General features: G+C 36.4%; 1 long non-coding RNA gene across 2 annotated transcripts in view; it reads left to right on the plus strand.

The window, feature by feature from the left end:
* LOC116635389 overlaps positions 1-13,670 on the plus strand; it is a 55,552-nt gene extending 41,882 nt beyond the window's left edge. Inside the window, exons 4-5 of one of the 2 annotated variants that reach the window (XR_004300161.1) lie at positions 7,324-7,495; positions 8,735-13,670. This is a non-coding gene — a long non-coding RNA (uncharacterized LOC116635389). Of the gene's footprint in view, positions 1-7,323 lie in introns of both variants that reach the window. The other variant, XR_004300160.1, reaches the window with a different exon arrangement.
* The last annotated feature ends 12,903 nt before the right edge of the window (positions 13,671-26,573 follow it).

Genomic DNA, 26,573 nt, shown 5'->3' on the forward strand with positions numbered 1-26,573 from the left:
TATTGCACAAAGATGGCACATACCAGGAATGTGTGGAAGTGGATGACTTAGAGTGTAAGGTTATTTTAAGACTTAATTAGGGGAGAAGGCTAATCGGTAAAGATAAAACTTTTTGAGAAATTCTGTTGGAAACTGTCTGGTGTTCAAGCCACTCAGGAATGAAACAATAGAAACCTGGGGACAGTGGATAGAAGTCTGAACCTGGTTGGCCTTGAGAGCCATGGCACATGCCCTCTCCTTACTTCACCCCAGATTAGGGAAGGTTGGGGAGAACAGTGGCCATTATGATGGAGGAAGGGGAGTGGCCTTCAAGGTGAGAGAGCAGGAATTGTGGAAATATTTAATTGGTTCTCTCGGCTTCTATAATTGTGACTTGAGCTGGTATTAACACAATTTTGGCTTCTATTGGCTGGTATATTGATAGGTAAGACCAAAAAGAATAAAAAATACTCTGATTCTTAGGAGTTTATTTTAATAATTAATTAATGTAATATAAATATAATAATGTGCTAATAAATAAAAATTTTAGTATTAATGTAGAACTTCTCAATCAGGATAACGCCTGTAATGAGGGGACATTGGCCCCATAATGCCTAATAGAATGTAGCCTATAATAACAGGCCTTGTGTTAAAATGCAAAACTTACATAATTTTATCTAAAGGATGAGTTTAATATTGTGAAATAGTAAATATCCCAGAGTCAATTACTTCTAGACATGGGACATTGCTCACCTGACCCCACCTCCATCTGTCTATCTGTCCATCCCTGTGAGTGCATGTATGTGCACACACACCCATCTTGGTATATAATATGTTAACTGAATACTGTAATGAACTATGTCTTCTACTTTTATGATACCTTAAATACCATAGATGCATAAAAACAGTTGTGGAAGAAGATAATTATACAACTTAAATAATCTGATATATTTCGGGGATTCCTTAAAACCAGAATCAATATTTGCCATTGAACACCAGTTACTCTAAATTCCATTTCTGCATAAAGTTAGTTTACTGGAAAACTCAATTTGTATATTAACTAAACTTGTACATTAATTTAGTCTATAAAATCACTTTCACTTAGCTGTAGTTTAATTTTTCTTTGACTTTTATGAGGTCTTAATAAGAAAGAACCAGGTGAAAATTGTTTCCACATTTGTTATAAACCATTGTCAGTGCCATCCTATAAGGTCTCATATATGAAACTTCTCTTATAATTTACTGCCAAAAAAAAAGGACTTTTGTAAAAATTTAACATTCTCTGTTAAATGTAATCGATGTATTTCCCTTTTTGCCCTTCCTTTACTGGAGCTCAAAATTTTAAATTCATACAAATTACAGTGTTAATATTATCCTTCTTTGAAGAAGCAGATAACAGAAGAAATGTTGTTTATAATAAATGATTTTGCAATATTTTTCACAATGTTAACAAAACAAACCTAATGTTTTTTCAGAAGTTAATAAACCTTTCTTGATTGTATTGATAAGCTACCTCCTCTGACGGAGCTGTTACCAAGTCTCTTGCTTGAGTCTGCAGCACTACAAAACAATAGCATTAACCCAGGTGTCGTGTTTAAAAACTTTCATTCATCTTAGTGGGAAATTAATTTTAAGCTTACTTGTAACCATTTAGAGATTTGCACTCCTAGGTCACTTGTCCAATATGCCAATATTCTGCTTGAAGAACTGAAGCTTAATTATAAGCCTTCCTGAATGTTAATCTTCATTGTTTAACGAGTCCCTAGTCTCAGAAGCAGGGCTTTCTGATTGGCTACCTCAGAAAGACTAAAAGACAACGGAATGTGGAAGACTAAAGATAATTGTCAACAATTTCCCAATCGATTACTTATAACATTACAACACTTTTTTCCCCAGCAATTGCATTATTTTTTGAAACAAATAAATGATAACATTCTACTTTATTCCTGACAAAACCCTTAAATTAAAATAGGAAGTATCTTCATTAACACTACACACACACACACACACACACTTTAAATGCTTGTGCACGAGTAAAAGAGTAGAAGTTTTTTCAACTGAGAAACATTATATTATCACCACTGTCCAAAGCAGTTAGTCAAGAGAATGAAATTCTAAGTACAAAATGGAAAAGGAGTGACATTATTATTTTAAATTGATACATAAAAACATTAAAATAGCTAAAATAACAACCATAATTAAATCTTCAGTGCATTGTCCAGACTTCTTCTTTTTTTAAAGACTGATTGATTGATTGATTATTTATTTATTTATTATATATAGAGAGAGAGTGCACAAGAAGGGGGAACGGCAGGCAAAGGGAGAAGCAGACTCCCCGCTGAGTGAGAAACCCGATGTGGGACTCGATCCCCGGACCCCGGGATCATGACCTGAGCCGAAGGCAGATGCTTAACCGACTGAGCCACCCAGGCGTCCCTGTCCAGACTTATTCTAAAAGTTGAAAAATTTTAAAATACTCCTTTTAATGTACCATCACAGTTGATTCCAGGCAGTGTTGCAGTACCTTTTGTGTAGGTTAGTATTCAGTTTACACCATCTACATCCACTCCCTAGAGGGAATATGTTATACCTTTTCCTGTTTTTCATTTTTCTGGTGTTTGCTATATGTTTCCACATAATATGTTAATTGGTTTCTTGATTGATCTACCATAGATATTACTGATTACAACTTGCTATAGTAGATGATGATTACTTATATCACCCCTACTTTCTTTTCCTACATTGTACCAATGGCAATATGACACGATTTTTGGTAACAGCTTTCCACTACAATTTTAAATACCATATTTATATTTGTGTGTGTGTGTGTGTGTGTGTATTGAACAGAAGTAGCATATTTTGATTTCCTTAAGAAGGAATTAGCTGCCAGAGTTTCCCTATCTTCTTGACCTCTTACATTTGCACTTCTGTCACCTGTTCACAAATTGCTATGCTGCTGAGTCTGATGCTGTTTAAACGCATTGTATAAACCACCTTATGTGGAATTACTTGCACATATGCATGCATGCACATGTAGGTTGTGTAATTACTAGCAGGATGTTCCACCATGTTCAACTGGGATTATTTCTGGTAGTGGTATTTCACATGATTTTTCATTTGTTGATGATTTGAAGGAAACTATTCAACAGTGTATTTTTTACTTCAGGCCTTATAAATCTATTTCTAGAGGCCTGATTTGAGTCTTTTTTATATCATCTGTGCCTCTACTTAACATGTTCAATCTTTCTTCTACCTTGCTGAATATATGGAATACAGCTTCAGTATTTTTAAAACTTTTCTTGTCTACTAATTGTGTCTGTGTGTGTATATATATATGCACAGTGCCATTTGGGGGGCAGTTTTGGTTGACTGATTTTTCTGCTTATCCTATAGTGTTTTTTTCTTCTTTGCATGCCTGATAATTTTTTAATTATATAGATGGCTGTTAATGTGATTTTTACCCTTTTTTGGTGATTTTTATCTTATATCTCACATAAATATTTATGTATTTATATATATTACACATATATCTTATATACATAAATATATGTATAAAATATATAACATATTATATTTATATGTATTCAAAGATAATATTAACTATATATATAAACACACACACATAGTATGATCTATATCACACAAAAAGCTAAAAATCACAATATGTATCTATCTGTCTATCTATATATTTATTCTTTTTCAGCTTGCTAGGACTTTATTCTGGAGCGTAGTTAAGTTATTTGTAAACACTTTGATCCTTACAGATCTCTCTTTAATATTTGTAGACAGGCCCTAGAGAGGTGTGGTAGTGAGGACTATAACTACATCAAAGCACAAGATGCAAGATGTTGATGCAAGAAATGGTTACATCAGAAAAGATTCTGTGAGCCAGGAGGGCCTAAAACTCAAGTGTCTCCATCATAGAGAAGGGTATCAATCATTTCATGGCAACAAGCATCCCAGTTGGTAGCTATGATATTTACATTGGTCGTCAATTGATCCTTTGTATTTCCCAATACGTCCATGGACTCCATATCACCAGCTACTTCTCATATTTGTCAGTCATGGCAAAGGCCACATTCAAGTGGTCTTCACTGGAGGTCACTCATTTAACTTCATGAGCATCAGGTGAGAAAACAGTTGCTCCACTCAGAGATATTATTTTTCATCCACTTTAGGACAGCTGGCTGCACATACAAGTTACTCACTGGGATATCAGTAAGCTCTGAATCTTAGAAACATGTATAGCATGAAGATGGTATGATCAGTGTCTGCTGTGCATAACGTATTTGTAGCAAGTTTGGTCCAGATTGGGGCTTGGCTCTTAGTTTTCTTGTTCTGCCAGGTCTAGGGGAAGTGTGGGACAGGTAGAGTTGGCTGCAGCAATTGTGCAGACATTAATCATGAGTAGAAGCTCCAATTGATTATCATTGATCTTGCCTCAATCACTGAGCAACGTAAACATCCTCCTGTCCATGCACACTCTTCCCAATGTCCAAACCTGTCTCTTAGTTGCTGAATTTTTCAGTTTACACTTTGCCTAATTCCATTCCCAAGGAGTAGGCGATTTTCTGAGACGAATCCTGGTAGGAGCCGCAGCTAGAGGTTTTGATATTTGGCATTTTGACCATCTGCCTTGGCAATGTCTTACTCAGGTAACACTGGTTTTGATGCAGACAAAACCAAAATCATTCTATACACTAAATTACTAACTACTTTTCTATTGTTTTTTTATTTATAACTCGACGACATAATTATTGTCTATTGTGCACTCAAGTAACATACTACTATCATATCTCCTTTTGCTTAAATTTATTTTTCTTTGTTTTTAATTGATTTTAGACTTAGATAAAAGTTACAAAAATAGTATGGAGAATTCCTGTACATCCTTTAGCCAGATTTTCCTATTGTTAACATCTTGCGTACCCATTGTATAGTGATCAAAACTAAGAAATTAACACTGATACATTATTATTAGCCAATCTACAAGCTTTATTTAGATATATTATTTTTATTGAACAGCATTTTCTTTGGTTTCTTAATGCCTTCCTTTTTCATGCATTTTTGGCATACCTAAGGACTTTTAAATGCATGTTGAAGGACTTCCAGTTGATTGCTAAGAATATAAAAATCTACAACATTTGCTCTCTCTTTCCCCTTAGAAACCTCCCTCCTTCACCTCCCATTGGGACTAAATTCTCTCTAGAACCAGGCACATCAGGTTATCCTACAACTTGTCTTTATTGATCTCCTAATTTGTACACATTATTTCCTGAATACCATATTATCTTTTTTTTATGTGTGTATTTTTTGCCTTTATTTAGGTGGAACAAATTTTAAATAATTTCGGAAGAAAGAGTTAGGAGGTAAATTATGATTTCTTTCACATATGAAATTATAGTTATTTTTACCCTCACATTTGGATTATAATTCATCTGGGTATAGAATTCAAAGTTGAAATTTGTTTTCCCACAGAACATTGCAATTTTGTTTTCTTTCTCCTAATATCCACTTTTGAAGATGGTAACTCTGATGCCAGCTTGAATCTCATTAAGAGACATATTTTTCTTTCTGGAGGCTTTTCAAAATTTTTAAGTCTGCATTTGAAAGTTTATAATAATATGTCTAGTTCTGGTTCTTTCTCATTAGTTGTGCTGGACACTTTCAATTTAAAGTCTTGTGTCCTTTGGCCTTGGGCAATTCTTTGCTAATTGTTATTTAATTACTTTCTGGAATTCCTAATAACATGATTATAAAATTTCTGGACAAATCCTCTATATCTTTACAATAATTTTTACTTATATTTTCTGATTTCTGTTGTTCAACTTCTTGATTATTGATTTTTCTCCTCAAACCCATCCATCAAATTTTTTCTTTTTTGTAATCACATTTTTAGTTTGTAAACTTTCTCCCTCGTTCTCTGTGATTCCTTTTCTACTCATAACACCATATTTTTTGTGTGTTTGTTTCATGGTTGTAGTATCTTCTTAAATATTTCTGATTATACTATTTAGAGCTTAGAACAAAACCTTGTATTCGTTAAATTATGTTTCCTCTGAAATTTCTCTTTTGTATTCTAGAATTTCATCAAATGTCTCATGATCCTTATCAGATTATTCATATATAAGAAGGAAATGAGGGGCTCCTGGGTGGCTCAGTCAGCTAAGCGTCTGCCATCAGCTGAGGTCATGATCCTGGGGTCCTGGGATCAAGGCCCACATTGGGCTTCCTGCTCAGCAGGGAGCCTGCTTCTCCCTCTACCTCTGACTGCCGTTCCCCCTGCTTGAGCTCTCTCTGTCAAATAAATAAATAAAATCTTAAAAAAAGAAGAAGACGGAAATGAGAAAAAATCTGCTTGTCCTCTGGCAAACTTCACTACCTAGAGAGTTGTCACTGAGTCTGCCATTGGCCATGCCTGCAGCCCATAATGGAAATGCTATTGCTCTGTGTGCTCCAAATATACACCAGCTGCCCTACCCTCCACACGTAGTTTGCTCACTTCCTTTAAGTAGAACATTTGTTCTGTGTACAGAGGTGGAAGAAGTGAGAATTCCATTGTTATGTTTATTGACTTTCCATTAGGCTTTATGATATCAACCCCTTGCTTATCCCCCCACCCCATCTTCCCAGTCATACTTTGCCCTTGCAAATTCCAGGTCTCCTCTGGCTCTGGAACCCTCTGCAAGGCTCCAAGCAGTGGATCCTGTCCTGCTTCATGAGTCGCCAGTCATCTGTCTGCTTTCCACTTTCTAGAAATGTGTGGAAATTTTTATCCACTTATACACTTTCCTCCCATTTGTTTTTATAAATTATGAGCTTATGACTTTAAAGTGTTGTATATTATTATCTTAATTGGATCTTGGAGAAATCATTGTGTGCCACAAATCAACCATATGGACATAAAAGCCATGGATTTGTGTTTCAAAAACAATATCCCTATGGCACTAAGGTAAGTAGACTGAGGATAAAGGAAGATAAAAAGGGGAAACCTATTAGGAGTATTTTGCTAATGCAGTGAAAGAGTTACAAGAATTCAGTGGTGTAGTGGCAATGAGCAAAGAGAGGAAGGGGTGGATTCCAGAAATAAAGGTTATAGAATAGAACTTAATGTCAGAATAAATGGAGTGTATTAATTTGCTATTGCTGCCATAACAAAGTACCACAAATTTGGCAGTTAAAACAATACCCATTTATTGCCATCTCACAGTTGTGTAGGTCAGAAGTCCATGGGGCTCCTTGCCTCTGGTCTCACAAGGCTGAAGTCAAAGTGTTCGGCAGGGCTGGAGACTCTAGGAGAGAATTGTTTCCAGACTATTTACTGAATTCTGTTCTGTGTGGTTGTAGGACGAACGTCCCTGTTTCTTGCTGGCTGTCATCTGGGGATGTCCTGGAACTTCTAACAGCATCCCTTCGGTCCCTCCACATAGCCTCCTGCATCTCAGAATTGTGGCGTGTTGGATTCTTCTCGCACTGCTTCATCTCTCTGACTGACTCTTCTGCCTTCCTCTTCTATTTTGTAAGGGCTCATGTGATTGCATTGGTTCTACCTAGACAATCGCCTTTTCTTAAGTTCGGCTGATTACTAGTACCTTAGCTCCAGCTGCAATATCCCTTCACAGAATTTCCTAGATTAGCAGTTGACTGAAAAATTAGGGGACAGGGATCTTGGGTGAGTGGGGGTCTTTATATATTTCCTACCACTGGGAAGATGACTGAAAAGTAAGTATAGGAGATGACTTTCAGATTTCTAGTTTGGATGATATCACTTAATTAGGTTCCTCAATGTGTATGCTTGGAGGATCTTTCATCTTACACACACACACACACACACACACACGCACACACACACACTCAGCATTACAGCATGCTAAATGCTAAATGCATTTTGCTAAATGCAAAAATTTTAGTCTTAGATAGATTACTACCCCTGATTGTTACCTGCTTTCCCCCCCAATTAAACTGGGACGGGAAAGGTGTAATAGAAATCTAAGAAAATAAACAAGCAAGCAAATAAACAGAGTTTTAAGCTTTATAACCGACTCAATAGCTTTCTCTAATCTGGCCCCTCCCCTAAGGCTCCTTAGCTTTGTAGAATTAAAGGGCATATCCCAAGCAGAAAGCACTCCCAGAGACAATCAGATGGGAGAAGAGAAAATGATGTGGGTACCAGATTCAAAGTCCCCCAACAGCTACCTACCAAAGTCTACTAGTGTCTCTCGCAGCTCTTAGAGAGTGATCTACTGTCCTTTGCACTCAGAAGGGAAATACTCTACTCCCTCCACTCAGTCTTCTAATTTCTGTGGTCTATCCTTTTCTCTCTCTGTCTGTCTCACCTCACATAATAACCTAGAGACTATCAAGCTCTTTTCCTGGGGTGGATGAGCTGACAGAAAGGAGGATGAAAAGGGGTACATGAGAACAAAAAGAAGAAAGAAACCAATGTTGCATAAATAGACATTATTGACACATGCTTTCTTTTTTACATAGTTATATAGTTTCCTTTCAAGCACATAAAGACAAAGACAAAAGTATGTCTATACCACTTTGGAATTCAAGAATTTCCCTGTGTGTGTGTGTGTGCCTGTAACTTAGCATTGTGTCCATAGATATTTTTGTAAACCCTGTAAAACAACATATCTGGTGGGCTTTGAGAATAGTTGAATAAACTGCTTTCTGTAAACCAGATATTGTATTTGGTAAACATGTAAAAATAAGGCTTGTGCTTTCTCAAACGATAGTACCTTGCTTTTCACAGAGAAAGTCTCCCCAAGGAACCTGCCCCATGCCAAGACACAACCCTCTCTGTGGACATGAAGTTGCTGTTCTCTGGATGTTTTTAACAGGGCTAATTAAGTTCATTCACAAATCCTCTTTATTAAAGATTTCACACTGAAATATCTCTAAACATGCAACAGGACACTATTATTGAAAAGTCTTTGTTTCTAATCACAATACCAGGGCGATAATTAAAGACATTAGGAAGTGCCCTCATGCGGGTTAGGATTAAGAACACCCTGTCTATGTGCTAAAACCCTGCGAGGGGACATACTTGGGGAATGGTGCTCTATCAGCACAGATCCTAGGAATGCTTTTTGTCAAAGTCTAGAGTCCAGATACTATATTGTGAAGTTCATAAATGTCTTGCTATTTAAGCCTTTTTTGTTAATGTTATTCAGAATATAAATGAGTACAGATTATGTGACAGAGCCCTACTTTGAACAAAACTCTGTTTACTATTGCCAACTAATTTCTCAGAAAAAAAAATCAATCCGTTAGGTGTGTGAACTGATCCTTGTGTTATATTTAAAAAGTGCTATGGATGGGTGATGCTAAAATACTTGCTTTGGGAGAGCTATTGTTGAAAAATTAGTGTGCTAGATCACATGAAAATATCACAAAGCCGTTTCTTGAAAGATTAAGAGTGGACAAATAAAATATATCTTAATTGGAATTTGCTAGTGGATTTTACATGCCTCTTCTAAAGTCATCTTTTCCTCAGTTTTTAAATAGAGGAATTTTGTTTTGATACCTAAGAATTTCAGACCAGGCATTTTCTCACGTTCTCTGTGAAGTCAATTTAAAAGTACATTAGCAGTACATGTGGATTTAGTCAGGGAATCAAGATGTGAAATTTTGAACATATTCCTCCAAAGGTAGACTCTTCAAATGATGACTGTGAAAGTAATTTATTCCAGCCAAACACACTTCCACATATTGTTAACAGTACTATGTGCTTCAACTCATTTAACAGCTTTTTAATTCAGCAGTTATTCAGATTTAATAGAGCCATTTCTTCATCATTTTGCATTTAGTGATAAATGGTGCCAGAATTTATGATAAATTAAACTGCAAAGGACCATGTTAAAGTTATCTTAAGGGTTTCACATAAAAGGAATCAGCACCTATTTTGTTCAGAACAGCCACCTGAAAGCTCACGTGGTGAAAAGAGCTTCTTACTGGGTATAAACTATGAGCTCCATTTGAAAGTTAAGTTTTAATTATACTTTTCCCTCACCACTTACCATCGGCAGTGGCCATCCAGCTGGGGGACTGGCAACACGGATGCTTTAAACTAGGGGTTCTTTCTTGTTTTAATATTGATTTAACAAGTGGAGGAACATTCATGTGGAAGCTTTGATGAAAATCCTTACATAACAAGCCACCAGATACAGGGGGCAACTTTGTAAAAGTTTGGTGAAGAGATGAGGCATCAAGGGGCTATGGGAGAGATAAATTGGGCAGGGCCAAGTGGTGGGAGAGAGGAGAGGTGTAGCCGGACAGCCCTGCCAATTACTAGCCCTATTATCCTTTTTCTTTCCTACTAATGCACTCGCTTAACAGCTACCACAAAGGGAGATGAGGAGCTGAATTCACAGGCCTCTCCCTTTTCCCTTTTTCCCATAGGCACATTTTGAAAATGAAAAAAAAAAAAAAAGCGATCCCTTGACTAAAGTAATGGAAATGGTCTGCAACCATTAACTCTACAATTTTCCAGACATGTTAAAATGTATAAACTAGCTTAATTAGAATTTTTTTCCCTAAGCATGTGTAGCCACAGACAGGCAAGCTGGGCTGGTTAGTCAAACAAGGGGCAGTCTCTCAGGGTAGAGATCAGGATGACACGATGCAAATGGAAAACTCTGTCCTTAAGGTTAAAAACCTTTAGGTCACTCTTGATAATCAGTGAGAGACCAGGGAGAACCTGCCCACAGCATGTTCATTTGAACCGAAAGATATGGTTCAGCTCCCCAAACAGTCGTGAATAACTTATCTGTTATTCCATAACTCTGCAAGCAAACCATTTGTGAGTGAGGAGTGCAAAGTGCATTTCTTCATTTGAGAAAAGCACATCCTGATCATTCACATTTGAGTTTTCTGAGTTAGAGTTTTCCTATTACTTCATGGTTGTTTATCTGTTGTTTTATTCATCAATTATGGAGCACCTTTTATCGAGAACCTATTATGTGAGGGGTGCTTGGCATACAAAGGCATAAGACGGTCTCTTCAGCGGAGAAGCACTCACCCGGGTATATGATAATTAGGAGGGATTGAAGGAAATTCTGCTCTCACCAAGCTGGCAGGATTCGTAGCAAGCTGGCTTAGTGTTTAGCCACCAAAACCAGCATTTGTTTGATAACTTAAAGGAAAGTCTAGAAACTTTTGGAAAGTAGCTTAATGCTCGTCAACCTTACCCTATACCTTTGCTGGGCCTCTTGTCTTACTGTCAAAGTTTGAGCTTATGTTCCTCTGTGTCCAACGGTGTCTCTATGCATCTCTACCTGTTGCTCTTTATATGGCTTTAGCAACAATTATTAGGTGTCACCTCTGTGCCCGGCGGTATACTAAACCCCTTATATACCTCATCCTATTTAGTAGAATTTTAAAAAAGTAGTGAATTGGGAGTCTGGATGCTCTGGTCACAAAACTAGAGGTAAATCACTTCACATGTCTACCTGAAGTCTTCAGAATGAGGGGAGTTTGCTCTAAAGCCCTATCCACGGTAATAATTCTATAATACCGTGATTCCTGATGCCTTCCTAAGTGCTTTGTGAGGGCAAAATTAATAACTATTTTTGTTAACTCTCTCACTCCCTCTGCTCTATGGATACTTGATAAGAGGAAAGGAATTGAATTATAGACTACTTAAAGAAATGAACTTCATTTTTAGCAGATGGACTAGATTTGGAGACTATAAATGTACTAGTTCTTTATAAAAAACCACAAAATTATATGTGTGTAAAAACACTTTTCCCAGATAGAAACATTTTTGATTTCTTAATAATTCCCAAGAGGTGTTTCTTTCCCAGCAAATTTTTAAAAGATAAATATTTAGCTTCAATGGTATGATTTTAAACCCCTCAAAATAGAGGTACTCCGAAGCTCCTAAAAATATTTTTAGCTATAATGAAAATGCCCATTTTAGGAGCATCCATATACATACTTAACCTGAAAATAGCACACTGAGGATTTCTACTCATTAAATTGCCCATTGCACTGCCCAGAGCCACTTGTCCACCTTCTTGTTGTGTATGCTGCTTGTTATCTTTTTTTCCTGGGCTGTTTATTCCGCAAAGGGCAATTGCAAAAGAGTTGGAAGCACTTTTTAGTGCTCGGCCATTCTCTAGCTTAAGTTCATGCCCCTTGGTTCTCATATTTAACAGAAGCTCAGATAGCCTGCAGCATCTGTCCTTTGGCTCACTTCAGGATTGTGTACATTTCTTTGTCCTATCGTCATTTCTCAAACCACAGAGTTTCTTAAAATAGCAGCCCTGTCCCGGTAGAATTATGGGGAACTATCGTGCTATAATTTGAAGAATATTCTGCTTCGAAGTGGATGGTCCTAATTGACTAAAATATTTAAGACATATGTTTTATGGTGTTTCTCTTAAGGGGATGTGGAATATGACCACGTTTCTGCAAGGAAATTAAAAAAGGGAATATTGTTTCTTTTTGCCCCTATTTGGTTAGTGTGATCAGTTTCACTGATGGAGTAATAATACGGCCTCTCTCCCAGATAATCAAAACACAAACTAGCAAATTTGGTTACCTTATAAAAGGCAAACAAAAGAACAAACAAAAACTGAAAAATTTGGCCACTTATTTACAAAAAGTGGTACTGACAGATATTTTAAAATAGCAGCATGTTGGCATATTCCAAATAAATGATAAATACATGCATACATGCATCCTCCATAAATGAATAAATAAATAAGCCACAGTTTATGTCTTTCATTATGTTTATCAAAGAGAGAAATTCCAGAAACATGAAAATCACTCTCACTTCATTTGTCCCTAGATTTAGAAAAGCTATCTCTCTGTAAAGATGATAATTCTAAAAGAGCTTCATTAGTATTACATACTGTTTTGGGACTTAAGGAAAATTTGTTTCTACAATAGTTGTTTAGATTTTAAGGATCAGTAAACTTTCCAACATTATTTTTTACACATGTGCCAAAAAATATCTGTAGAAGAGTAGACAATGTTTCACTCTTCGTCTGGAGGCTGTGATGAAGTATCATCAGATCTGAAGCCGGTTCCTGTTTCTATGTTCAGTTTTTCTGAAGGCACATTTGTAAATGGAGAATTCTTTTGGGATTCTCCTTGTTCAGTCTCAGATTCTTCCTTTTACAATGAATTGCAAGATGCCATTTAACTTCAAGATTTCTCATCGGGCAACTGCACTGCTACCCACCTTTTTATTGACCACCTTTCCTTGGTTTTTTGTTTCACCAGCAAGATTCTCACCTTGCTGCACATTCTTTCAACTTGGCCATCAATATATAAAGTAGAGAAATCTTTCTAAGTCCTGATGCTTACAGCTGAATTCCACTTATCACTTCTTTCCATCCTTGGAGGGAAGCTCTATCTGAACCGCTTGAAGTGGCTGTTGATAGTGTCTTTACTGCTGTTACACGGAAGCCTGTCTTGAATACTATCATTGAAAGCTTCCTGAAGCTCGGTAAAGGGCTGTCAGGTTGGATCAGCTATGTTTATGTTTCTTTGCTTCAGTATCTATCTCTCCCTCCCGGTTCTGTCCTCTATTTTTCCCTCCCTTTTAAATTTGTGACAATGAAGTTGGTAATATTTCAACAGGAGGCTCACAGGATGTATTTGAATAAATCTGAATATGTTTTGTTCTTGGTTCTACATTCTAATTTATGTACATTACTGTTGTTCTTGACCAACATCATCATGAAATGTATATTTCATTTAGACATTTATATACATATACGTTTGTAAGATATGTAAACATGTATATACATTTAAAAATATATATGCATGTTTCTGCTAAATAAATGTGTGTGTATATATATGTATAGGTATATATGTGTATGCATGCATATGTATATTTGTATATGTGTAGGTATACATGTGTGGATATGTGTATGTGTTTTATACATACATATGTATGTGTGTACATATATATATATATACATTTGTGTGGGTATGTATATTTCTTTCCTTGTAGGAAGAGTGTATTTTTAATCAAAATTAGTCAACCATCTCTACTAAATATCAAGAAAGTGCTTCATACAGCAAGGGTTAAGAAATATATAGTATATGAAATAAATTTATAAAATACACAAATATATCTATGTGTATGTATACATATATATTTGTGTTGTGTATTTATTGTGGTATGTATGTATATATGTATATGTATATATATATATGAATGCCTATATATATATGAATGCCTATATATATATATATATAGGCACATATATAGTATGAAATAAAAGCATGCAGTTCCTTACTTTCTCCAGTTGGAATTTTAGTCTCTACTGATCCAATCATGTATTTCAATACATTTGTGTAACTTCTGCAAATCTCTTAACCTCTTTTCATAAATCCCAGCAGAGCCAAAATTGGGCTTGCAATAACACCCTAAAGATTCATAGAACACAGCTGCTTTACTTTCCCCTTTAGCCAAGTTTTGGCTGAAGAGTTTAAAATGGAGTAAATAGATCCATTCCTTTGTGGCTTTCATTCCACAGCAGTGTTTAATAGGAAGTTACCATGTTGTGGAAATAGTAAATAGAAGCTCTATGAGGAAAAAAGAACACACATTGAGATTTTCTCAGAAGCTGCTTCCATATAAAGTAAGACGTTAGTATTCAAGGTATTTTTTCTTCCAAGACTGATGAGTTTTTTGGTTATTTCATATGCTAAAGACAATGGTCCTTCAACAGTGTATTAAAAATATCTGACTGATCAATATATGTATTAGTGATGAAAGTTACTACTGTGTCCTTCAACAAATATCCTTATCTAATAACCTGACGTCTTGGTATCAGATCCATGTATCAGGGTTAAAAGAGTTTCACTGGGGCTTGTAGGATGTCAGGATATAGAACAGAATCACTAAGTTAAAAAGGTGCATTGTCTTCAACCCAGTGTTTTTTAGAAGTTTAGATAGGGGAAAAATAAACAAAAATAAAATTTAAAATATTTCAATAAACAATGTTAATTTTTAACTTAAAACTATTTAAACGTATTGAAATATGAAAATACGATATAATTTAAGAAAATACTTTCTTTCACACCACTGTGAATATTTGGTCATAAAACCATCCTTAACCAGAAAGGTAAAGATTAATTTAAAAATGTGTAAAATAGGGGCACCTGGGTGGCTCAGTCATTAAGCATCTGCCTTCGGCTCAGCGGGAAGCCTGCTTCTCCCTCTCCTACTCCCCCTGCTTGTGTTCCCTCTCTTGCTGTGTCTCTGTCAAATAAATAAATAAAATCTTAAATAAAATAAAATAAAATAAAATGAATGAAGGGGGGGAATCGGAGGGGGAGAGGAACCACGAGAGACGATGGATTCTGAAAAACAAACTGAGGGTTCTAGAGGGGAGGGGGGTGCGAGGATGGGTTAGCATGGTGATGGGTATTAAAGAGGGCACATTCTGCATGGAGCACTGGGTGTTATACACAAATAACGAATCATGGAACACTACATCAAAAGCTAATGATGTAATGTATGGTGATTAACATAACATAATAAAAAAATAAAATAAAATAAAATGAAATGAAATAAAATAAAATAAAAATGTGTAAAATACACTCTCATGGAGATGAAAATCTAACTGTAATATAGATAGCCTAGGCTTTTCTATTTTTTCTGTGATACTCAAAACTAGTTAGAGAGAATAGAATTTAATTTAATTAGGTATTCCCAACTCATAAGTCTTAACCATGAATCCCAGCCATTTAACTTAAGAACAAGATTTAATCTTTTTTAATGATTTTTGTATTGAAATATTTTGAACAAACAGCAAAATTCAATTAACTAGCACTTTTTTTTTTTTTTTTAAGATTTTACTTATTTATTTGACAGAGAGAGATACAGCAAGAGAGGGAACACAAGCAGGAGGAGTGGGAGAGGGAGAAGCAGGCTTCCCGCGGAGCAGGGAGCCCGATGTGGGGCTCGATTTCAGGACCCTGGGATCATGACCTGAGCCGAAGGCAGACGCTTAACGGCTGAGCCACCCAGGGGCCCCGAACTAGCACTTTTTTTTTTGCCCCGAATCCAGTAAAAAGGAACAGTAAATTCAAGGCCAGTTTACATGCAGTTCCATTTTGTATGTTTCCAACCAATTTTTCATTAACTTACCATCAAAATGGTACTTGGGCACCACATGACATTATTTACTTAATCTTTTAAATTCATTTGGTAAAATGTGTTTCTGAGTTTTTATCACTAGCTGGATATGACGAGTATAGATGAAACAGCAATACGTCAGTGGTACAAAGCTACAGAATGGAGAAATCTGAAGAGGAGAGAAAGTACGTGCAATATATGTAACATTCCTCTCTTTTCTCCTTCCATCTTGCATCTTTCCACAGTACTGTGGGGATCAGACAAAAATTTGATTTACAATTTCTTTCAAATTTTAGCTGCTGAAATTACCACCTGCTCTGAATGTGATGCATAGTAAAAGCATCGGAAGGATGCTCAGTCCTTTCTATGCTGTGAATTTTGGAGCCTGTTTACATGAAGATGATAAGAAGTGAATAATTGTGCATAATAAGACACTGGATGAGAGAAACAGTGAAGACAGAGGCTTCAGACATGTTGTTTGGTTTGTTTTCGCTTGTTTGTTTTTGTTTGTTTTTATCATAGCACTTGGTCTTTGAGCATCAGAAGACCTTTAAGTCAGCTCTATTTGTCCTGATTGTGGGAGAATGTCACCAGGACAGTCCCTGGCTTTCATAAGTAGGTTTAATGATTTTTGCTTCCAGGTAGACTCCAGAGGGGAAGCACTAAAAATTAACAAGTAGCATGATTGTGTCATAAGGAAAAGTTGTAAATTGTGGTTTATAATGAATTATCTATAAATAAATACCCATATATCTACTGGGAACACTCTTAAATAACGAAAGCAACTTGAAGTTACGTGTACTAGAATTGGAGGACAGACCATGGTACACAATATCACATCTTCTTCACTGAAAGCGAATGACAGAAAAGAGAGCTGATTGCAGCCTCTGAAGCAAACACCTCATTTGCGGGAGACTATGTAATTGTTTTAATTCCATTTTACCAAGCCATTTGCTTTGACATTTTTCATGATAGAAAACAGATTTAGGTAAATAAGTATATGTGATGGATATTTTAAAGAGGTTACCTGACTGGTACAAATATATTTAAATTAAGGTTTCGATATGACACTTTTGAATATAGGCAAAAAGATACATTTATCTGTTTTATTAAGCCCCTGTTAAATTTTCTTTAAATACCAGATTACAATGTCAATGATTTACTTACATGGATATTGTTCCTGTTTTCCTCCTAACACAATTATATTAAATTTTAATGACATCAATTGTAATATCTAACTGGTATCTGGAAGCTGTGGAGAGCCCAAAGCTTTTATACAAATTTATATGTATAAAGCTCTCACTGATATACTTTGCCAGTAGATATTTTACCTTGAGTAGTCAGCTCTGCAAATCCCTTCCCACAAAAGATTAAAAACATCCTCCTATTACATCTAGAGATTTCTTTTTGTTATTCAAAGCCATGAATAAATTTAGGAAAAATGTATATGATTTTAATGCCTTAAACCAGAAAGCTTCCTTGATTCCTATTAAAAAATGGAATATTTAATGTTTTCCTTCTTCTGTGGTACTTTTTTGATATTGTAGCAAAGAACAAAAAAGAATTCTGAGAACATATAAAACAAAAAACTGTGTTTGAAGTATTATAATAAAACAACCTTCTTCCTTTAATGCTAAGTCCCTTTTTAATGAAGATCTTCTGGCAGCTCTTGAATGTATAACTAGTTTATATCATGGGATGAAGCTGTCTGTTCTGATGATTGACATGAGCCCACATTACAATGTGATTCTGAAAATTAGTCCATAGAGGTCCTTTTCAGGTACTTCTCAGACTGAGAGCTGCCCTCCAACTACAGTAGAGCCTTTTTAACCCCACTCATTGGTATTCTAATCTGGAAGTGCTGTCCTGCCTTTTAAATAACTCAGGCATTCAGGCTCGTACCCCCCTTGACACATTACTTAGCCAAAGGATTCAAATGAGATTCAAGAAACATGCAGTACAGCACAAAGGGATTGGAATATGCACAATTAATAATCACACAGTTAATTCATTTTTAATGCAGGGAGGATTTCTGAAATTTCACATTGAGATTTGTAACACAAAGTAGTAGCTGTCTACCCTGATTACATTTCCAAAATTCCAAAATATAAGCACTATGCTTAAGCAATTATTTTCATTTTAAACAGATTTTCCTAAAGGTATAGCTTGAAGTCACATTAAGGTTATGACACAAACTGATACAATTTGAAAATAAGACACCTTACTGTCCAGGTATTGCACAAATAAATAAACACAGTAAGAGTTTTTGCAAGAATGGGAAGCAGGTATGTCTCTGATTAGGAAGGGTTGGGGTTTTGACTACTCAGGTCAAAGCCAGCCAAGTACATTACACAATGCAATGTTTTGTTTCTCTCATTGTTTTCTTTTAGATGAGTATTGTTATATATCCTATGCTAAAGACCTTGCTGCCCGTGTTTGAGAGGTGTCTTTATAGTTCATGGCAATAAGAATGTCAGTAGAACCACAACTGCCTGAAGGTTTTAGAACTACAACCAGGAGTACAACCAACCATTGGATCAATAACTAGTTGCTAGATTGTATGTATGGATAATCAGTAAATGCATTTATTCACCATTTACATGCTGTATGTCTTCTATATGCCAGACAATGATGATGAAAGCAGGGAACAGGAGAGACAAAATTCCAGCTCTTATATAACTTAAATTCTAGTATACAATAAATGGACTTGACCAATTCAGAGAATGATAACTACTATGCAGAAAAATAGAGCATGGCAAGAGGATGGAGTGATAAGGGGGTGGAAAAGAGGGGAGCAATCACTAGGAGGTGGAGTTTGGGTGAGACATCTGAATGAACCATGAGAGAATATGTGGGGAGCATATGAGGCAGAGGAGTGAGCAAGAACAAAGGCCTGAGGAGGTCATGACTGTCTCAGGTTTGAAGAAACCCAGTATGGCTAGCGTAAGACTAGACTGGGCAGAAGCAATGTCTCACAATCAATCAGTTCATCATTTCTGGGCCTAAAAGAAACATTAGAGTCGTTTAACGCATTGCATAATCTATTTTGATCCACTGCTTTTCCTTACAGAAATAGCCTAGGAGTCAAGCCAGAGTCAACATACAGAAAATGTAGTAAAGGTATGACTTTGTAGGGAATTAGATTAAGTGGTGACATCTCTCTTTTAAAACATTTATTATCAAACAGCTGCATCAGCTGCCTGGGATAATTATTGTGTAGCTTGTAGCTTCAACAATATCATGTATTTTTAAATCATTTATGGTTTACAGTGATTTGCAATCATACTAATGGAAGCTTCACAGAGAATCTGAGTAATGCAATTGGGCCAGTCATCTTCAGATATTGGTACCTGTACTTTCCCCAAAGATTCAATACCTCTCCATTACCTTCCCTTCCCTCCTCCCCAAACCTTACCACCTTCTAAACTGAAGTAAAAGGAGTAAATCTATTTTTCATGGGAACCAGGCTGTGTCCAAAACTTTAAGGATGGTTGGTGTATCCCAGTTCTATGGAATAGTGGAATTACGTGTTATATGAAATAGCTTTTTTGGTATGCACGCAAATGTCCTCAGACTTTGTTTCAGAAACTGTTTCCAGCCAGGGATCTGATGCTAGCACCAATTTTTTCTGCAATCAATTTTATGAAAAGTGCAGATAGATTTTTGGGTAACTGCTTTGACGTCTTCTAGGCTAATTCAATGCAAGCTGCCTTCTTTCTGTTCTATTTTCCATTTTTCTTCTATCCTTTCCTTTATTTCTTTTCTTTACTTGTGAATTACTGGGATGGGCACATGACCTTAGCCTGGAACACTAATGTTAATTTTTAAGCATGACTAGCTTTCAATCTCTAGACCACAGAGAAAGATAAACTAGTTTTATTTGCTGTCTTAATTTTACTAGTGTCCTGAAGGGTGAAATCATTCATGCATAGGTAATTGCTCTAGTGATTTTTCTTGATCTGCATGTGTGATTGTAATTTATAAGTACCAATTGGGTAATTGCTGGGAAAGGTTTTAAAAGCAAATGTTTCTAATGTATAGTTGAGACAATGTGTTCCCAATTGATTATATTATTTACAATATTAATGAACCTGATATTTTTCTTCCATCAAGGGCAACATTAGGTTTACCTAATGCTCAGCAGTGTGACTGGTGCATGTCTTTGCTTTGGAGAAGGGTGGGAAAGAAGGTTAGCTCTCTTTCTAATATGTTATCCTCTGCAGAACTATGCACAACCCATATGCTGGTCTGGTGCACAGAGCTCAAATTAGGTCACAATCATGAATGCCTAGAATACAGAAGTTGAGAGATATTTTTGGTATTAAACTCTCAATATCATTCCCCTTTAACAAACTTGAAGCTTAAAAGATAACAAAAATTTTGTAGCAAGAAGCACACAATACTCCTACATTCATTATATCTTTCAGAAGATTAATCCATTAAAAAATTGTTGTTAATGGTAGTTTAAAAGGGAGTAAGATAAAATCCTTTCAACAGAACTTTTCCACTTGTAGGCTGTGCCAGGCCTAAAGTCAAAGAGAACGTTTATATTCATGGATTTGTGCTTGGCAGTTTCATTGTCAAATATTCACAACTGGATATTACAAAAACAAAAACAAAACCCAAAAAAGAACAACAACAAAAAACAAAAACAAAACTCTGTCACCTAAGTGGATGAATGGTCCGTTTGGAGAGGAAATGAGAACATTACCCCAAAGTCAAGAAGCAGATTTGAATAATTTCTAATGTAATTATACCCTTTCCTTTTGGAAGGTACTCCCAGAGGCCTCCAAAATAAGAGAGAAAAGTGGAATTCCTGTGGCTCTCTGTGGAAGTTTAATGCTCCTTTTCTCAGTCTTGACATAACTCCAATTACAGCTTGGGAAGCAGAGTAGACCCACAGGGCATTTCAGCCTTGTGGCTTTGCCTCTTCATTCCTCAAGTGTGCTTCATAAGAGCAGATCATACATGCCTAGGGAAGCAGAACGAGAGCATCTTTCTACCAAGTTGTGATATGGGGTCCTCAGCCCAAAATGAAGGCACAGAGGAAGCCTACGGTCTTGGAGGTCTTTACAACAGCAATTTACCCCCTCTCTCTCCCACATGTTTTTAAAAGAAAGAGCTGAGTGGAATAAAAATGGGCCTCTATCATGCCAGATATAGAAAAGAGATGGAGGAAAAAAAAACTATTTGGATTTTTCCAGTTTTAATTTCTCTACCATTGGGAGGAAATGTTGTCTAGAAAGACAACACAACTGCACTGGTTGTTTATATTTAGGTTAACTAAGGATCACTTTAAGTGTAGCCTTCCTAATTATCACAACATATTTAATAATGCATAGGCTCACTAATGAGCTGGCATAGCATACAGATTAGAAGGGAATCCATATTATAATTAAATCCATTTACAGATCTCTATCCGAAGGAGAACTGCACCATGAGATAGTAGGGATGTGTACTACCACACTCCATGTGCTGATAGGGATTCACTGTGGTACAGAAGACTAATTAATGCATTTGAGTAAGAAAATGGAGATTTTTTAATGAGAGGGTGTAATTTTTCTGGTCATTTAAAAAATTATCTTGTCCATTCTTTCTAGTTCTGCATTTGCTAAAGAGAAAAGGACTTTAGGACAGTTCACATTTATTTTCTGTTCCTCTTTATATTTATATTGTGTTTATTTTCTATTTCTTTCTAGATTTATGTTGTCATTTCTCCAAAGATCTCAAAGTACTTTTCCAAAATTTATGAAAAAACAATGAACATCACTAACAGGGATTCAAAGGAAGAAGGAGAACAACTTGTAAGGATAGTAGTAGAAAGACATTCACTGAAGTACCTGACTGAAAAAACAAATAATCTTTTCTTTGAATTGACCCATTCACTTCTCTCAAGCATTTTTTTTAAAAATTTTATTTATTTACTTGTCAGAGAGACAGACAGACAGAGATAGAAAGCACAAGCAGGGGGAGCAGAAGGCAGAGGGAGAAGCAGGCTCCGCACTGAGCAAGGAGCCCCATATGGGACTCGATCCCAGGACCCTGGGATCATGACCTGAGCCGAGGGCAGATGCTTAACTGACTGAGCCACCCAGGTGTCCCTCAAACATTTTAATCAAATAGTTTAGCCTATACACTCCAAATCTTAAACATTTCTCTGCCATCAGTACTTAACTTTGAAATGAGAGCAATCATCTCTGTCAAGACTGGTTCTAGGTGGTTGGAGTGGGAGGCTGATTTGTGGTTCATCACGAGTGGTATAACAATGCCTTGATCATCAAGTACTCCTCTCCAGCAGTTCCATATTTATAGTTGCTTTTATGGCTTAAGGCAGTGGTACCAGTAGCCTTCTCTTATCTGAGAGAGATATTAAATTAATAATTTAGGTTTCATCAATACATTAATTAAAATGCATGAAATACTTAGCCTGTCCTCAACAAAATACTAGGCACACAATATTTGTGAAAGGAATAAAATTCCATCAATAATTCAAAATTCATGTGACCTATTTTTTCTCATACAAATACCAAACATAGATAACAGAGGCAATATAAAATATTTTAATAGTGTTTTTCCATTTAATTTGTACTTACATCTTTATCATGATTCTTTGTGCCTGCCCAAGATTTGAGAGCTGTTATCTCATGCTATATGACTACTTAGATTGTATTCAATTGTTTGATCTATTTTTTTTAGTTTTTCTTTTTTTTTTATTTAAATTTTTTATTGTTATGTTAATCCCCATACATTACATCATTAGTTTTAGATATAGTGTTCCATGATTCATTGTTTGTGCATAACACCCAGTGCTCCATGCAGAACGTGCCCTCCTCAATACCCATCACCAGGCTAACCCATCCTCCCAACCCCCTCCCCTCTAGAACCCTCAGTTTGTTTTTCAGAGTCCATTGTCTCTCATGGTTCTTCTCCCCCTCCGATTTCCCCCCCTTCATTCTTCCCCTCCTGCTACATTCTTCTTCTTTTTTTCTTTCTTAACATATATTGCATTATTTGTTTCAGAGGTACAGATCTATTTTTTGATGATTGTTAATGTAAATGGTACATAAAGGAATAGGTGTTATCTTTGGATTATCAAGATTTCTCTCCTTAGCAGAAATTTCAAGTAGTGCCTGTTGCTCACATTTAAAAATCACCTTGATTTGATGGTACTCTTGGGTACAATTTCCACTCTCCCATTTTGGAGAGCTTTTTCACCATAAATACATTTTAAAACACAAAATGAGGTGCTTTGGCCCATTTTGCTATGTATATAATTTAACCTTCAAAGGATTATGGTCTATGGAGCAAACAGGTTAATAGGAAGGTTTTAAAAAGACACTTTTTCATCTGATGGGACATAATCATACCTAAGGAGCTGTTATGGTCCATTGTATAAATCCTTCAAATTCATGGACTATTGGCCCAAAACACAGTAATGGGTCCTGTAGAGCATTGAAAAATCTATCATGTTAATATAGCTCCTGCATAGATGGAGTATGAAGTTTATTCTCCCATCCACGCCTTGGGAGATGTGTATGTAATTCTCCTATTAATAGACTTGATTCCTGTAACCCAGATGGGATGTTTTGCCAAGCCTTTACATGTGAAGTAAAAAATTCTTCTCAGGATTTACACTGAAACCAATGAAAGTAACATATTCCTGTAAAACACTGCCACGTCTAACAAAAATATTTGCTTGTTCAGACGTCCCAGAGGAATCACACCACTTCACGTTTGTAAAGCAACAAAGAGCTTTTTTAAAGTTGTTAGTTTACAAATCAGCACCTGAAAAAATTCAATTGTATCCAGCTAAATGCCAAGGTACAGTCCCTTCAAAACTCCTTTCATTGATGTTGGCAAGAATGATTTTGTTCTGAACACATATGCATATTTCTACTATTATAGACTGAGGGCCCTTTGGAACACCTAAAATGCTCTCTATCACAACTTTTCAGTTCCTCTTCATCTTATTTTCTTCCTCTCCCCCCAGAGCTGTAAAAGCAAAGGATATTGGCAGCACTATTTTATGATCACTCAGAATACAAACCTGCAATGTCAGAGAACCCTTGATCCTAATCTCTGTTTCTGTCCTTAACTGCACAGAGATAATGGGACTAAGAGGCTGGGGCCAATGCAGGGTATAATCCAGCCTGTAGGGCCCCTTTCCATCCAGCAGGCCCTGATGGAGTGGTGGTAATGGATGAAGGGGTATTTCTACACAGTTTTCATCTACCTAGAAAGGACAGAGGAGATGAAACAATGTCTTCCTTCTGTGTTAACAATGTTAACCCATTTTCCAGACACACATTATTATCATGAGTTTCAGTGCCAAGTCTGACAAGTTTTTAATTTTTAAAATTTACCATGACAAGGGCTTGGCAAGTACATTTCTTCATTATCCTCTTTACTACCCTCTGTAGACTGTGTCACTGTCACAGGGGACTCTTAAAGGAGTCAAGTGGAGCCCCTTTCCTTAACTTTCAGAATGCTTTGTTGAAATTTCTCGGAATTGCCAAGGCAAAAACAAAGATACGCCAAAAGAATGTTATCTCAATGCTGAGAACCTCACTGAGGTTCAGAGAATAGAATGAATATAATGTAGGCTGCCATGGAGTATGATGTCATACAATTGCTGGCTGCAATTGATAGGCTCAGGGAAGGACTCTTAACCCAAGTAAAACAAATTTCAGTCCTTTCTCTAGTTACTGTCTGCTGGCCTCAAACAACTGTCCAGCAGTTTGGGTACTTTACCCAAGCCGAACCCATCAGGCTCTGACATCATTTTAGGAAAAAAGAAAGCGTCTGCAAGATCAGTTTCTCTCTGGGCATTTGATGCTGTGCCATATGCAATTCGGGAGAAATCAACAACCATCTTCTCTGCTCAGAAGACAAGAACAGCAATAGTTGGTCTGCAAAGAGAAAGAGAATAAATCACAAAGAACGGAAGCCAGATATGAAGGGAGAATCCTAATGTTACTTGTGTCCTTGAATGTAGTTGTTTCTTTGTCCTTAAAATGAATTCCTCCTGTCTCTTAAACAAGATTTGGATTTGATTTTTGTTACATGCAATCTAAAGTCCTAGTTTATACATAAGTGTATTTCCTAAGAATAAAATATATTTCCAAGTACTAGAAAAATATATCTTGGGGCGCATAGGTGGCTCAGTTGGTTGAGCGTTCAACTCTTGATTTTGGCTCAGGTCCTGATCTCACGATTGTGGGATTGAGGCCTGGGTCGCGCTCCAAGCTCAGCAGAGAGTCTTCTTGAGATTCTCTCCCTCTCCCCGTCCCCCACTTAAATAAATAAATAAATCCTTAAAAAATATATACATATATATCTTGTTTTATAATAATTACATAATTTGTTCTATTTGAAATAGACTAATGGTTGCAATTGATTTTAAAAACAGCTTCAGAAAAATGTAGATCTCTTCGCAAGTTTTTAAATGTTTTATACAGTACATTGAGTTAGATCTTAAATATAGAACAATTTTAAATTCTAAGATTAATTGACAGCAGAAAGCTAAGTTTTACATTTTAATTGTATTTAACTATATTGACTTTGTTTATTGTTTATGTTAATTTTAAGCTTTAAAGTAAAACCTCAACAAATTGTGCAAGACTGTTGAATCACAGATCTCTACCTCTGAAACAAATAATACATTATATGTTAAAAAAAAAGAAGAAGAAGAAAAAGATAGCAGGAGGGGAAGAATGAAGGGGGGAAATCGGAGGGGGAGATGAACCATGAGAGACGATGGACTCTGAAAAACAAACTGAGGATTCTAGAGGGGAGGGGGGTGGGAGGATGGGTTAGCCTGGTGATGGGTATTAAAGAGGGCACATTCTGCATGGAGCACTGGGTGTTATGCACAAACAATGAATCATGGAACACTACATCAAAAATTAATGATGTAATGTATGGTGATTAACATAACATAGTAATAAAATAAAATAAAATAAAATAAACCTCAACAGCCTTCAAAGCACTGGGTCTAAAAAGTATTTATTGATTGAATTTATTTTGGAGAGAAAGGTGAATGCAAAAATGTTTTGTGCCCTCCATTTTTTTTCAAATGGTATAATAGTAGGTAAGTAAGGGACCAAAGTGAGGGATGTAGTAAAATGAGATGATCATAAAACACATCAATGAGGACAAGTCTTCTGTCCCAGGGATGTAAAAAGTTTGCATTGTGGTTTGGGTGGAAGACCACCCCTCAATAACTGTCTCAACAGATGAAGTTATACCTATGTGCCTGTATCATTCCCTAAGCCCATTAAAACTTGAGATCAGGAGATTTCAAAAACAAAAACTTGAAAAGTAGCATAAGGGACACCTGGGTGGCTCAATCAGTTAAGCGTCTGCCTTTGGCTCAGGTCATAATCCCAGGGTCCTGGGATCAAGTCCCGCATCGGGCTCCTTGCTCAGTAGGGAGCCTGCTTCTCCCTCTGCCTGCCACTTCCCCCGCTTGTGTGCATGCTCTCTCTCT

This window comes from Phoca vitulina, unplaced genomic scaffold, assembly GCF_004348235.1.
Source record: "Phoca vitulina isolate PV1807 unplaced genomic scaffold, GSC_HSeal_1.0 scaffold1, whole genome shotgun sequence".
Lineage (NCBI taxonomy): Eukaryota > Metazoa > Chordata > Mammalia > Carnivora > Phocidae > Phoca > Phoca vitulina.